The sequence below is a fragment of the Strigops habroptila genome, chromosome Z (assembly GCF_004027225.2).
Source record: "Strigops habroptila isolate Jane chromosome Z, bStrHab1.2.pri, whole genome shotgun sequence".
Classification (NCBI taxonomy): domain Eukaryota; kingdom Metazoa; phylum Chordata; class Aves; order Psittaciformes; family Psittacidae; genus Strigops; species Strigops habroptila.
Window position 1 is genome coordinate 61,907,589 of NC_044302.2, and position 12,914 is coordinate 61,920,502.

The window sequence follows — 12,914 nt, forward strand, 5'->3', positions numbered from 1 at the left end:
CAGCAGCAGCTTTTGGCCCCAGTTCAAGAAAGCATTTAAGCATGGACTGAACATTCCCTCACGCTGAAGTCAATGGCTGAACGTACATAAGTAAGGATGTGCTCGGGCATTTTGCAGAATTGGACCTGACAGAAATGAAGAGGAAAGTAATTCTCAGTTGAAACTCCGCAGTTTCCATCTCTCTACCTCCTTATGCAAGGGTGTGGGAGGAACAACAACCAAAAAAGTCCTTACTGACAGATTTTAGATCTCCCATTCATCCAGAGCATTGGGTTTGGAGTTTTTCCTCCATGCGCCACAGAGAGCTATTATTCTGCATAAAACTGTAAAACACAGCAAATTAGTTTTGGGGCTTTCAATGCACACCTCCCTAGGTTTGTTTTATAGCTATTACCAGGAGTGCAAACCAAGAAATCAGCATTTACATTGTGCAACTTCTGTTCCATCGCTATTACCAAAGTTGTTCTTTTCTTTATTACACCACAAACTTCTGGAAAGCATTAAGAACACTGAACCACACAAATTAAGCTGTGGTTGTTGCCCAAATCATGTGAGAGAACATTTCTCCCAGCTCCGACACTCAAGTCCTCCTCTCCACTTCTCCAAAATTTCCAATTCTTGTGAACAGCAGCTCAGATTTATGAGTGTGGAATTTGCAAAAACCTTTCATCTTTTTGAGTGGTAATCATTAATTACCCTCTGAGAACACTGAGTAGAAACAGAAATTTTACAAGAAAGCTAGTGCTGAACACAGCCTCTGCCTTTCCCATTGTCTGCTGGCCTGCCTGTCTCTTTCTCTCTCTCTGACAGTATAAAATAGGTAGACTAGGATTTCCCATCCTCAGCAAATACATCTTAAAATACATTCACTGATTCAGCTTTAAAGCAGATCATTAACCAACAATTATAGTAAATGACACAAACTAACAATGTTATTTTTCGCTCTGAAGAGACAACACATGTTAAGACATTGGAAGACAGTAGTGGCAGTAAGCACAGAAGTCCTAAGTAGAAATGCAACGCTAAATGAACTCATGGCTTGAAAAACATATCTGTTTACTGCAACAATATAGCATAGTATTTTGCAAAAGATTTTAACAGTACGCTCCTATTACATTTATATTCATTTATAATTTGGGAGGCAGTAGCTTGTAATATGAATTCAATTCATTATTTCTCAATTTCACCCTACAGAAAGTAATTTGCTTTAAAATGAAGAAAAATAATCACCAGTAAACTACAAATTACAGTTGTGTCTAAAGAATTAAACTACTGCACTTTTTTAAATAGAAATATTTATTTTCATAAATTTGAAACCATATAGTTTCATTTTTCACAACCTAGTTAGCTATGTGCCATAGATACCATTTTAATCTTTGATTTCTCTGCTTAATAAAGTAATAAATTAAAGCTCCCTGCTAGAATGATAAAGTAGCTAATTATCAGTAGCATATAAAGGATGAGCACCACGTTGGGGCAATGCACACTGTTTAATGGTTTTATTGCTTCAAAGATGGATCAGACCTGATACCTATATGGAAAGATCTTGCTGTGGTATCTTTATCTCACCTGGTATTAGCAGAAAAACAGAGACAACTCATCTATTGGCAGCAGGCAGAATCTCATTTCCCAATGTGAAATTTGGCCAGTACTAGGACTAACATTATTTTGCCTCAAGAGCCAATTACTACAGAATAAATCTAAACTTTCTCACTTTTAACTGTCCTAGCCCTTTCCTTGTATGGAGCCAGTCAATCAATACCCCTGCAGTACTAGCTTCTTTTCCCATCCCATATGCACCTGCCACATAAGGATCTCTGACTTCACAGAATTTCTGGTACTGGTCCCAACAGACAAGATTTATCTCATATGCTGAGTAATAAAGATATGTCACGTACAGAGCCAATGAGCTATGGTCTAGATCTTCCTATGGACCTAACACCTACTATTTTCAGTGTGCAAGGGATGACATTATTACCATACTGGATTCCCACTATTTTTTGCAATAGCTTTTCTGCCTATAAACACTTGTAAAGATCTATCTTCAGTGAGAAATACCAGGATATAACAATGTCCTAACGGTTTCCACTGACATCAGACACCTTACATATCATCCTGTAGCCACCCACACCTTGGATCCTGTGTGTGCAAGTCTATATACTCCAAGAGAGGTCCTTACATTTGCAGATTGTGCAAGAAAATGTCCATTGAAACGCGCTGTTCCTTGATTTAAACATTGGGGCTCTCCTAACAGCTGCCTTTGAAGAAGCTGCAGTAGGATAGCTACTTAAAGAAACCAAGTGATTCAGCATTATGACTTGGCAGGCTGTAACTTAATGGGCCAGAGTCCTCATTTTAGTAACTATTAAAATTTATAGAGGAATAAAGTCTTTTCACACTGCTGTTTTCTCCAATAAAATGTGTTAATCTACCAGCAAGTAGCATTGTCCTACTAACCAACACATGAGTTTGCTTACATATAATAATTAGATCAGACACAGGAAAGTAGGTTATATTTAGTTTCTGTTTTAGTGTAATGTACTACTTTTTCATATTCTGCTTAGGTAGATCATTTTTATTCATGTTAAATACACCGCAAAATGCTGACAAAAACAACTGAACATACACATTTACAGAAAGGCTGAGCACATTGCCTTGTTCACATAATTTTCTTCAGAAGTGGAACACTGTGTTTCTAGTGCTGGACCCACAGCATCTTTTGCACTAGGCTGCAAAGCATGGTATGCTATACTTCAGTCTCTATTTTGGGCAGTGCTGAGCACAGTGCTAACTGAAAAGATCTCCCACCACAAGGCCCACTCTGTTTTCCCTCCAGCATTGGCAGGGTGCTGCTCCAAGTGGAGTACCAGTGCCGCACAGGCACAAATCAAACAGACATAAAAGAGGGCCATACAAGCCTCTTACACAGCCCTAAAATCCTCACCAGTAACAGAGAAAACATCAGTGGGCTTGCTGTCTATTTTTTATCATTCATGCTTCAAATTGCTATGAAAAGATTGAAAAAAAAAAAAAAAAAAAAATCACCATTTTACCCCGAGCTTCTGCTGGAAGTTACCTGCATTAACATAGATGACTCACACTGTAACATGGCAGAAAAGAAACCAATACAGACTGCACAGCCATTCAGCTGCTCTCGAATCCTGCAAATCCCAACTCCCCATATGCTGGCTCCTGCAGATGAAGACCTGGCCTGAGCAGACTAAGTGATAATTAAGTGACATCAGTGTTAATAGTAATGACTAGAAATGACAAGATGAAAAGCCCTCCCACATGATAAAGCTGGTAACTCTTTAAAGCATTCACGAATATGACTGTTCCCAAGTGTACCCTCACTATTATGCCAAAATGATGTATTTGGAGTGTCATAATTAAAACAATAATTCCCAGCAAAGTGGGAATTATGAGATAATTGACCATCCTGAAATATTAAGCAAACTGCAGTAAAAGCCAAGGATGCTCAACAGTAAGGTCAATTATGGTATAATTATCTCAATGATATTATTGCTGTTAGAAAGTCTGTTGAAAGTATAAAAGAAACTATAAAAATGGATACAATATGCACTGCAAGGAAACGAGCAGGCAGTAATGCTGCTTGGATGGCTGGTGCCAATGTTATAGATGGACATTACAGCACCGGAGCCTGGACTCAGGCACGGCTCCAGGAAAAACAAGAAATGAGTGCTGTGACTTCTGACATGCCAGGGAAGAGACAGAGAACACTCTCTGGTGAGTAACATGTGGTATGAGGTAGGTGGTCCAAGCAGAGAGGTGACAGGACAGAGCATAAGAAACACCTGGGAGAGAGGAAGGGCAGTCCAGCACCTGCCTCTGGGACCATGTGCCCAGGGAGAAAAACTGTAACCAAAAGCTCCGAATAGCAAACCTTCTGCAGGGCTCTAACTACAAGGCAATACCCATCTGTCAAAAAAAAAAAGCATTCATTTACATACACCCAAAGGCACAGGTACATTAGTTCTACCAAACTGATGGAGATGGTGTGAAACGCTGTGGGCTGCTCTATAGACACCATATGGCGTGTTTGCATAGTGTTTGTGCTCCTGAGGTCACCCACACCTACACTGTTACTATGCCTTTTTGTTGTTATTATTACTACATTACTATTACCCCTATTACTACACCCCAGTATCCACTCCAGCCTCACAGATTTTCTGCTCTTTAATCTCGCAACATCCCCTCTTTGCTGTACTTAGGCAAGCAGATTTTCCTTACCAGATCTTCCCCTTTAGATAAATGCAGTGAGTCATGATCAGGCTGACACAGGCAGGCAGGCAGTAGAGCCTGGAGCGCATCTCTTCCAAAATGGCTCACCAAAGAAAGGAGGAGAGGCAGGTAGCCAAGTATTGTTCCCACATACATCACTGGTCATGATGAGCTTTTAGTATTTTTACCTCTTCTCTTTCCAACTCGTTTCTCTATTTATGCAAGCTGAAACCCAACTTTCACTCAGCCACACCATCATCAGTTTTTTTGGTCTCATTCACTGCCTTTTCCCTGCAGCTGCCTTTTCAGATACAAGACAAATTCTCAGTAATTGTTAGTGAAAAATGCTACTAACTAGTTAGGAAATAGACAGAACAAAGCTGTTTTAATATCACATGACCCTTTCTGAGCTAACTGGATTGAGTTTGGCAACCAAACAGTCTCACACTCCTTGTCCTTATGAGGGACTTCAATCACCCCGGTATCTGCCAGAGGGATGGTACCGCCCGGCACAAGCAATCCAGGAGGCTCCTCCATTGCATGGAAGACAACTTCCTCTTGCAAGTGATAAAGGAGCTGACAAGGAGAGGTGCCATGCTGGACCTTGTGCTCACCAACAGGGAGGGACTGGTGGGAAATGTGACGCTCCATCCAAAGAATGCCGATTCAAGGATCACCTGCTCCAAGCTCAGGAATGTTGCATCTCAACGAGAAGGAAATTCGGCAGGAAGGCCAGGAGGCCTCCATAGATGGATAAGGAGCTGCTGAGAAAACTCAGAAGGAAAAAATAAGCTTGCAGAAGGTGAAAGTGAGGACAGGCGGCCTGGGAATAATACAGGGACATTGTCTGGGAAGCTAGGGATCAGGTAATGAAAGCTAACGCCCAGTTAGAATTGAGTCTGGCCAGGGATGTCAGAGATAACAGGAAAGGCTTCTATTGGTATGTCGCTAACAAGACAGACTAGGGATAATGTGGGCTCTCCCTGGAAGGAAACGAGAGCACTGGCTACCCTCAGTTTGGAGATGGCTGAGGTTCTCAATGACTTCTTTGCCTCAGTCTTCACTGGCAAATGCTCTGACCACACCACTCAAGTCCTGGAAGGCAGATGCATGGACTGTGAGAATGAAGACCTTAGGCCCACTGTAGCAGAGATTCAGTTTCGGGATCATCTAAGGAGCCTGAATGTGCACAGGTCCATGGGACCTGATGAAATCCATCTGCGGGTCCTGAAGGAGCTGGCGAATGAAGTTGCTAAGCCACTGTCCATCATATTTGAAAAATCATGGCAGTCAGGTGAAGTTCTTGATGACCGGAAAAAGGGAAATATAACCCCCATTTTCAAGAAGGGGAATACGGAAGACCGGAGGAACTACAGACCAGCCAGTCTCACCTCTGTGCCTGGCAAAATCTTGGAGCAGATTCTCCTGGAAAGCATGCTAGGGCACATGAAAAACAACAAGGTGTTTGGTGACAGCCAACATGGCTTCACTATGGCCAAATCTTGCTGACCAATTTGGTGGCCTTCTGTGACGGGGCTACGGAACTGATGGACAGCGGCAGAGCAGTTGACGTCATCTACCTGGACTTGTGCGAAGTGTTCGACACTGTCCCGCACGACATCCTTGCCTCTAAATTGGAGAGACATCAATTTGATAGATGGACCACTCGGTGGATAAAGAACTGGCTCGATGGCCGCACACAAGGAGTTGTGGTCAACAGCTCAATGTCCAGTTGGAGACCAGTAATGAGTGGTGTCCCTCTGGGATTGGTGTTGGGACCTGTCTTGTTCAACATCTTTGTCGGCGACATGGACAGTGGGATTGAGTGCACCCTCAGCAAGTTTCCTGATGACACCAAGCTGTGCGGTTCAGAGCAGCCCTGAGAAGAAGGACTTGGGGGTGTCGGCTGATGAGAAATTCAACATGAGCCGGCGTCAGTGTGCGCTCGCAACCCAGAAAGCCAACCGTATCCTGGGCTGCATCAAAAGAAGCATGACCAGCAGGTCAAAGGAGGTGATCCTGCCCCTCTACTCTGCTCTTGTGAGACCCCACTTAGAGCACTGTGTACAGTTCTGGTGTCCTCAACGTAAGAAGGACATGGAGCTGTTGGAACAAGTCCAGAGGAGGGCCACGAGGATGACAAGGAGGCTGAAGCACCTCCCATATGAAGACAGGCTGAAAAAGTTGGGGTTGTTCAGCCTGGAGAAGAGAAGGCTGCGTGGAGACCACATAGCAGCCTTCCAGTATCTGAAAGGGGCCTTCAAGGATGCCAGAGAGGGACTCTTCATTAGGGACTGTAGTGATAGGACAAGGGGTAATGGGTTTAAACTGAAACAGGGGAAGTTCAGGTTAGATCTAAGGAAGAAGTTCTTTACAGTGAGGGTGGTGAGGCACTGAAACAGGTTGCCGAAAGAAGTGGTAAATGCTCCATCCCTGGCAGTGTTCAAGGCCAGGCTCGACAGAGCCTTGGGTGACATGGTCTAGTGTGGAGCGTCCCTGCCCATGGAACTAGATGATCTTCAGGTCCTTTCCAACCCAAACCATTCTATGACATTCTGTGAATCTATGACAAAGCTTGTGATAATTATTTTTAATACAAACTATGATTAAAATGCACACTTTGAAGTTTTATAGAGCATTTTTACCCTAACTGCAAAATTAATGAAGTTAATTAGTGGATAAGAGTGTCATAAAAAACATCAAAGTCTAGATGTGCAGTGCTGCTGCAAGAGCAATGACACAGCCATAAAGAAGTCCAGAATAAAGAGAATGTGTAGGCCCACTGATTTTCAAAACACAAGTGTTCTCACAAGCTTTGCATGCGTAGAAGTATAGGAACGTACAAGCATTATGTATATGACTATATGAGTGCAATTTCTTAAAAAATATCCATGTAACTGCTTACACTAGCAATCTGCTTGCCCTGGTGGTACCACTGCGGTATTTAATCTAAGCTAATTAAAAGCATCAAAATCTAGTTGTTATGAACTGGGTTATAAAATGAGCAATAAGCCACTACAGCTGTACATGTTAATTCCAGTCATGTATTTCAACATACACTTATCAATTTGCTGTCAAAGCTAAGCAGGACACACAGCAGAAGTTGGAGATACCTAGCAATTTTAATGTATAATCCTGTCAGCATGTGCTGTTGTTTCTCTGGCCCCTCCTGGTCTACAGGTGCATGGTGGTGGCAAGAAAAGTAGGTGTTTAAAGCAATGGTGAGGGCTGCTGGCTAGCCTTTCACAGATGGATTTTTGCAATAAATCCTTTAAAATACAGCTTCTCCAGTAATCGCTGGCTGAAGGACATAACACACATAAGGCCTAAGCGCTACTGACACTGTGAGGGTCAAAAGATGGAGAGAAGAACCAATGCAGCTTAAGTACAAGCAGGGAAGCAGTAGAGGAACACAGCTGTGAGGCAAAAAATAAAGACAGGTTTAGGCTAAAGTATATCTTAGCACAGGCACATGAAGTAAGTGAAATCAAGGAGTGTGGCAAGAATAACAAGCACCCTTTGGTAAGCAAGACAGTTTGAACAAAGGATCTGGTTTCAATAGGGAACAAAAGAAAAAAAAACAGATGGGCAGGAAAAGGAGTTAAACACTTCTGATAGGTTTACAGAAGCTTCAAAGTTTGCAGATTACATTTACCATCAAGTCTGTTCTTGTCCACATCTGCCAACTCGTAAATACTGAATTTAATTGATGGTAACACAGCCCAGGCATTGTCAAACATCCTCCCCTTTAATCCACAAAGCAATTCACCTGAACCATTCTCCATTCACCACCCAGTACTTCAATCTCCTCCGCTTTGAACAGACCCCAAACTAAGACCACATGCTTCAGCACACAGCAGAGCAGGTAATTTGGACAGAATTAAAAGATTTGCAAGAAGGTGTTAAGGCACAAATTGCAACTGGCATGGACAATACAGTGGGTGAGCCCCACGGCATGTGTGGGCTGCAGAGGAATTCTGTCCCTAATGATCCCAGAAAAGATAAGCACTCCCAGAGCAAGCCTGGAAAGGCTACCAAAGAAATGCTTCTGGCAGTTTAGACAGAAAAAAAAAAAAAAGCCAAAATCAGGGACAAACCTGCATGCTGGTCATCACAGTGTACAACTCCCTAAATGTTACTTTAACCAAAATCAGACACACTGAAATGGAAGGATCAAAGACCAACAAGTTACAGAGATTTGGAAGAACTGAGGGTAACATAAGCCTCAGAAATCTGAGGAATAGAGCACTGCCAAAGAAATGCGAAACTACAGCTCTCCTCTCCTCAAATATTTATTTGGGGTTCCAATTACTGATTTTTCATGCCATTTCCTTCAGCAAGAGACCTGAAACCTTTTGAGCAGCTCTAGCAAGATAGAAACAAAAAGACAGAGGAGAGTACTGGGAGTTAACTAGGAAGAAAGAGCAAGGCAATGCATGTAATCACAGGGTAAGAGAAAAATCTCAACCAGCCAGACCATTCAATGCAGCAATGTAATTGTGGGCTCACCACCATGAAAGGGAGAGAGCAGGATAATCAACAGCCTGCATTATGGGCTTTGATGCAGCAGTGTGCCACAATGCAAGGAAAAGCAGCAACGCCTCGTCAGCGCTCATCAAAAAGCAATGGTGGACACACACAGAAAATTCCCAAAATCCCACGTATCTCCAGAATATTAACACTAATTACATTTTCGTAATGACTGAATTTAAACAGAACATACAAGGTAATTCAGGTTTTAGAATAGTAAGAAAACACTTAACAAGGGAATGTTTTATGATAGCCATTAAAGACCTGTGTCAGTATGCTTTACACTTTGTTAAAAAAATACCTGCAAGAATCACAAAATCCCTCTGAAGAACAACTGGATTTTGCTTAGAACCCTCTTTTCAGACCAAGCACCATAGTAAAACTGTTATCCTTTCGCTTTGCACAGTGATTAAAATGGACTATATGGCATTGTGCCAAGCTGAACGCAAACACTTTCCTGCAGCGGCTCAAGCCGCAGGGGTTATAAAAGTCTTGTCAGTACTGGCAACACACGTTAGGAGGTAAAAAATACACACACCTACGTCCCACAGATTTTCCATGCTAAACTAGCATTGATCAGGCTTTAAGCACTGCCTTCTTCCGGGATAGCTAAGTGGACTGTTTTCATGTGACAGGTCCTAACAACTTTCTCCTGCGATTTATGTTCCCTACCCAATCCTTCATTTTGACCAGAAGGACATAACCTAGTACTAATTAGCCTTTTTTTGTTGCTTTAAAACCACAGAGATCATGTCTGAAGACAGTCCCACGAGACACTCCGTTTAGCTGCTTTCAATCAGGTACTGTGCCCCATTTTAATTGTGGTTACATCTAACTTAGGCTATATTCATGGCAAAGGCATCAGTTTTGAGTTTTCACATTTCTGTTCCCTTCCAATCTATTCATATGTATCAAGCCCTCAGGAAAAACCACTTTAATTTTCTTTTCTTCTGCCTGTTTGTCTCTAAAGGATTTTACAGTTGTTTTGCTGCAGAGATGACCTAGGAGATGACAAAAAACCAAAATTATTGTTTTAAATGAATGCTTCATGAACAGAGCTGATGATCTCCTTTCACACTTTCTGAATTGTTCCCTCCCTTCCCCCCATTTTTAATACTATTCATTCCTGACATGACCAGTATGAAAGTGATAGGGAAAGAGGTAGTTTTCAAGAGGCTACCATGATTACAAAAACATGCTAAAATTCAACAGCAACATTCACTCCACCTCCTGATCGCCTCAATCGACAGAAACGTATTCATTCTCGCGTATTGACCAAGAGACTGGCAATTCGCTCATCTCTTCCCCATCAGATCTTTTTCATTTTCTGAAGGAACAATATATTTAATGCTTTTCTCTTATCCTCCATAATTTAGGAAGCCAGAGCCACTGCTAAGTGCCCAGTGAAAACACAAATCTTTATCCAACCAGTCTCCTAATTGTGCAGGTGGGTAAAACATGTCGAAGTGCAATTCAATTTTTGCAAATTCCAGTTCATGCTGATTCTAAAGCAAAACATTCTCTCAACCATCTATAAAAATACCTTCCAGAAAGAAATCTTTGAGCGCTACTGTTTGCCTCTCTGCCCAAGTAACATCCAAGCCCATTATATCTGCCTCACTTCATCTACACTCACTTACTTGTGTTCCCAAGATCCTTGTTCAGGAAATTATCCCATTTCCTATTCAGAGAAGCACTCGAGCAGATGCCAGATTTGAGGCACACACTTTGATCTCAGGAAAGTCACAAGGCAGATGAAGAAATCAGAGGAATGTACATATGTGCTGAACTTTAGATGCCTGCTGAGCGCTACCCTGAATCTGGACCTCAGCTTGTTGCAAAAATAATTGTCCTCAGTTTCATTCTTCAAATCAAGGATTTTGGTAAGTGGAATGGATGGAGGAGTGGCGGGAACACAGATCCTGCAGTCAACCTTACAGCAGTTACATCAGTATGTAATAGCACGTTATATGTACAACACCTACTTTGAAGACTGGAAAAATAAAACACACAGTCCTTTCTGCCAGATTTTTAGATGCATTTCAACTCCTGAACATCCTAGAGCTTTGCCAAGAGAAGCAGCAATGGCTTTTACTTTTCTGGACCTTTCACTATTTATATTCAACAGGTCATGCTGTTAATTTTTTAAACGTTAAAAGCACAATCAAATACTAACTTCAGGCTAGCTAGAAACGTTTTGATGTCAGCAATGAGCAGCCAATACATTTTTAATTCAGGCTAGAGGAGAGGAAAAGCAAAAATCTCCCTCTTATACTCCCCTTACACTCTGTGTGTAAGTGTAAGTGTGGTAACTGGCATGTACACACGTGACCTTCTGTTCTATTCTAATGAGTTATCTTAGATAATTTGTGAAGACTGCTCTCCCTCATGTAAGTACTTCATAATACGATCCATCTTTCCCTCTGCTTTTGTTAAGGGAAGACTCCAGTAATTGCCCTAAAACAGCATTCTGGCAAGCACTCCTAAATTATGTAATTCACTAGGTTCAACTCTACTGTTACAATAATTTTCAAGGAAGACGGGTATAGTACATTATCATTATAGCTATACAATCCTGAGTTGAATTTTCCTTGGCTGAATTCCTAACACTTTAATGCTGAAATTGATCTGTTTTAAAAACATTATGTGAAAGGTTTGTTAAATACCATACATGCTCGAGCTCTTTATTTTAAATGGTTTAGAAATGAGCTGGTGGAAACAGGAGACAAAAAAAAAAAAAAAAAAGAATTCTTGTGTTCTCTCATCTGGCATTAAGCACATTTTAAAGAAGAACAAGCAAACAAGAAGGATGTTTCCAAACAAACTATTGCAGTGTACAAATTAACCAGCAGGAATGGAGATAACAATACCTATGGTGTGGGTTTAGATCTGAGGAGGAGTTGACATTTCATCAAGGTTGTCTAGGAAACCATTTTAAAAATTTATTTATAAAACAAAATGCAAGATGTTTATTTCCGTTTGGGATGCCTCTAGAGAAGCTGGCAAGTAACAAGTTTATTCAAATGACAAGTTTAAGGTACTTTTCTTGTTGGCTGTAAAAAACCTCACTGTGAGCCAATTAGGAGTGTGGAGATCAAAGGCCTGAGCAGCACTAAAAACCAGGCATTACGGGGTTAAGGGAAAGCCTCTCCAGCCTTCCTCAGTATGGAAAATTTCCTCTAGCTACCATTCACTCAGGTGGTACCAGAGCAAAGACCAGCATTTTTGGACTTGCTTTGGAGTATCTTAAAACACCCATATTTTAATGGACACCTAACCAAGCAGCTAGATTTTATGCACAGTTAGGAATTATCTTAGTTGTAAAGACTGATCCAGATGAGGCTGAAGCAGCTAGATGGTGAGAAGGCAAAAAAGGATGCTGGGAAGGATGCATGAGATAACTTGTGAAATGGGTTTCTTGGTTGGTAAGGGTTATTGAATCCCAGATTGCAGCAGTTTGTCAGTGCATTGCTTCGTAGTAGCTGCCAAGACCTTGACTTTTCAAGGCAGAAGTCAGAATAGCTAGCAAAATGTTACCTAATGCAAGGCTTGACTACTGTGATGATCTCTGCTCACACCATCTTCAAATTCGACATCAATGTAGGGCACACTTGTCCTGATGAATGTGGGGACTTTACATTGACTACACAAATCACCCCTAGCAAGTCTCTAGCTAGAATTTAAGATGCTGAGTTTTAAGTCACACCATTGTTACTAACCAACATCTTGGGCTGTTTGATCAACTGCTGACTCAGTTTCCTTGCAACGCCACCTTGCTTACTGTCATTAATGAGCTAAATCCTGCCCTAAGCCAGAGAAAATTCCTTATTTTAAAGTAAGTCTTCATTGCCGTTACCCACTATGATGGGGACAGATTCTGAACCTGCCCAATCCATCTCCCTCCATTTCACTGCTCTTCCCTGACCCTGGTATTACAGGTGGGAGGTGAAGGAAAGGCTTTCCGCTTTTGTTGTGACTGGTAAGACACAGTGAACTGACCATCAGACAGTTCATTGTGCACAGACTTTTAGTTCTGACAGTAAACGTAAATTTCCATTTAAAGACACCTAGAGCACCAGATGGAGCCCTTACAGTGAGAAAGTGTAACAAGCTCTTTCACAGCAGGCGCAATTGTACCCAGA

At 41.7% G+C, this 12,914-nt stretch overlaps 1 protein-coding gene across 6 annotated transcripts in view; it reads right to left on the bottom strand.

The window, feature by feature from the left end:
- The window catches only part of LOC115619717 (transducin-like enhancer protein 4), a 100,641-nt gene that overhangs the window by 15,531 nt on the left and 72,196 nt on the right, over positions 1 to 12,914 (bottom strand). The gene's annotated exons all lie outside the window — the stretch shown is intronic.